Here is a 3,234-nt window from a genome sequence, read left to right as displayed (position 1 = left end):
CTGTGCGGGACATGGATGGGGACTCGCCAGAGAAAGCCTGTGGCCCTGGGACTCCAGGCTTCGATTTCAAGTGTGGTTTGCCAAGGGTGACCCACTTCCATGATAAGTCTGTGTTCTATGTGGATCGCATCACATGAGTAACCCTCACCCCTTTGCGACATGGAGGCATGAGGCCCCGTTTGAACACATGTCCTCCTCCTGTCCCTCCAGGTGGTGAGCCCAGAGGAAGGCTTGTGTTGGGCTCAATGTCTTTGGGCCAGTGTCCCAAAGCCAGGTGCCCGGCCCCTGGTGTGCTGAAGCTTGGGACCTTCCTAGTGACCTGGTCTCCTGCAATGACCTGTGGTGACTACATCCGGGTCCCACTGGATGCCTGTGCAAGAAGGAGGGTGTCCTGGGTTGGGTCGATGATGAGAACCTTGTATTGTCCTGAAGAGGGGTGATGACTTAAAAATGATGCTCAATAAGATTACCCTGAAGCCCAGCGTAGGTGAGAATTTTGGAAGAAGATGCTGGAATCCCGAAGTCCTCATCAGGGCCCCTGTATTTTGGGCTGGAGACCTGGAGGGCCTGAAGGACATCTGGGGGGACCAACCCTGTCTCTACACTCCTCCGTGAGGCAGCCCAGGCTCCCTGTGTGGGCTTGCTGTTGGTGGTCCAGTTTCCTGGGGTGGGGCATGAGGGCAGTTCCTCCCTGAGCCCCCTTTCTCCGTTTTTGTCTTACAGTGAGCTCCTCCACCCAGGCAGGGCACCCTGGCATTGAGCGGCATAGGTCAGTGGATCCTGCTGGTGTTATGGGCCATGGGTCAGGCTGTGTGGAGTCATTGAGGGTCAGCCTTCAGAACAGGAGGGTTTCCTTAGGGAGCAGACTTGAATGCCCACCAGGGATGGAAGGGTTGATCCTCTAGGAAAGTGGCTTCCTGAGGAATCGAACCCAAGGAGTACGCCTTCCCTGGAGTCCTGTGGGGATGACAGTCATCCAGACAGGAGAGGGTTCCTTCAGTCTCACACAGGTCAGCTCCCAGCTGAGTCTTCGTGTGCTGGTGTGACCTCGAGGACTGTGTAGGCCACATGAGGCTGTCCACAGGGCCTCGGGATGCCATGGGGTCACACAGGAGCTCTCCATCTGTGGAGAAAGGTGGGCTAGGGCCCATGGAGTTGAGCTGCAGTTATTCAAGGATCGTACATGACTTATTGCCCTGAATGGCATGGACCAATTGAGCAATATGCCAACCCATGGCACCTCTTTGAGCGTGGAGGGGGCGGTGCTATTTCCCTAGGTTTGGGTCAAGGCTGAGCTCAGGCTGGCACCTGGTGTTGCTGCAGTCTGACCATGGACTCGTTAGGTTTAGGTCAAGGGGTCAGTCCACGTATTGCTGAGGTTCTCTCCTTGGCTGAAACTCACCCCATTCCTGTGGGCAAGTGTCTGGAAGGGTGGCCTCCTGAGGTGGAAGGCCTGCTCTCAAGGGTCTTGTCCCTGGAATATGCTGCCCATGCTGCTTCTGAGCCATGGAGTCACCTCCAGGGTGCTGAGTCTTGTGCCCAAGGAAAGAAGTCACCATGTGTCCCCCGAATAGCCAAGTGTGGCCCTGCTCTGTGTTAGGAGGTGTGTGGGGCATGAATGGGGACCCACCAGAGAAAGCATGTGGCCCTGGGACCCCAGGCATGTAAGGACTCTAGTACGTGCTGTGATAGGGCACGTGGGTGGGTTCCCACAGTGCACAGGGGCAGGATATGTGACTGCCAGCTTTGCAGTGGCATCTGGCATCTGGGCTAGCCTCCTTGGTTGGCGATGAACTGTTTGGTGGCCCTGGCCAGTGCCCAGTAGACCTGGCATGATGCTGGGGTCATGCAGTGGAGGCGGCATGGGCAGTGGAGGTGCTCATAGGGTCTGCAGTAGGGCACAGCTGGGGCTTCTTGCCTGACCCCAGTGACCCGCCTGCCCTGTCCTTTCAAGGATTGGTGGCTGAGAGAGCACAGGGTGCCCTGCGTCTGCAACGGGCCAGTGTTCTACATGGAACCCACCACATAGGTCCATGGAGGGTGAGCATCCCTGAGCCACCACACGCCACCTTCTGCCTCCATGGAGGGATGAGGTTGTGTTTGGACACCTGTCCTACTCCTGTTTCCCCAGATGTTGAACCTTGAGGAAGACTTGTATTGGACCCAATGGCCCTGGGGCAGCGTCTGTCAGTCAAGTGCCCAGCCCCAGTGCACTGAAGATGGGGCCCTTCCTGATGCCCTCGTCTCCTGCATTGAGCTATGGTGAGCACATCTGGGTCCCACTGGATGCATTGATGGGGAGGGGGTGCCCTGGGTTGGGTCGATGATGAGAACCTTATATTGTCTTGAAGAGAGGTGATGACTTAAAAATCATGCTCAATAGGATTACGCTGAGGCCCAGCCTGGGTGAGAATTTTGGAAGAGGATGCTGGGATCCCAAGGTCCCCTGGCAGGGCCACTGTATTTCGGGCTGGAGTCCTTGAGGCCCTGAAGAGCACCTTGGGGATGCCCAACCCTGTCTCTGTGCTCCTCTGTGTGGCAGCCCAGGTTCCTCATGCAGGCTTGGTGTTGGCACTCTGGCTCCCATGGGCTGGGGCAGGTTGGTGGCTCCTCCCTGAGCCCCCATTCTCCCCTGTGTCTTTCAGTGAACTCTTCTGCCCAGGTGAGCCCCTGGCCTTGAGCGGCATAGGTGAGTGGATCCTGCTGGGGTCATGGCCCATGAGCCAGGCCATGGGGGTCCACTGAGGGTCACCCTTCAGGCCACGAGGGTTTCCTCAGGGAGCCGACCTAAATCCCCACCAGGGACAGATAGTTTCTCCAGGAGGGTGGCTTCCTTGGAAATCGATCCCAAGAAAGATGCCTTCCCTGAAACCCTGCAGCAGTAACAGAGGTTCAGGCAGGAGAGGGTTCCTTCAACCCAACGCAGTGCAGATCTCAGCTGAGACTTGGTGCACAGGTCAGGTCTGGAGGACTGCCCAGGTCACATGAGGGCATCCACAGGGTCTCTGGGGCCAGGAGTCTTATACAGGAGCTCTTCCTCCCCGAGGCTTGCAGGGGGTTGGGTGTGGGTGATCGGCCTTACAGAGTCAGGCCTTGAAGACTCAAGGGTTGAGCCATACTCTGGGCCCAGAAGGGGGCAGACCCTGTTGAGCAATGGGCCATCCCACTGGTGCCTCCTTGAGGCTGGTGGGGGTGGTGCGGCCTCACTAGGGTTGGGTCAAGGGTGAGCTCTGG

Source organism: Mandrillus leucophaeus, unplaced genomic scaffold (genome assembly GCF_000951045.1).
Source record: "Mandrillus leucophaeus isolate KB7577 unplaced genomic scaffold, Mleu.le_1.0 Scaffold687, whole genome shotgun sequence".
NCBI lineage: Eukaryota > Metazoa > Chordata > Mammalia > Primates > Cercopithecidae > Mandrillus > Mandrillus leucophaeus.
This window is presented reverse-complemented; position numbering follows the sequence as displayed.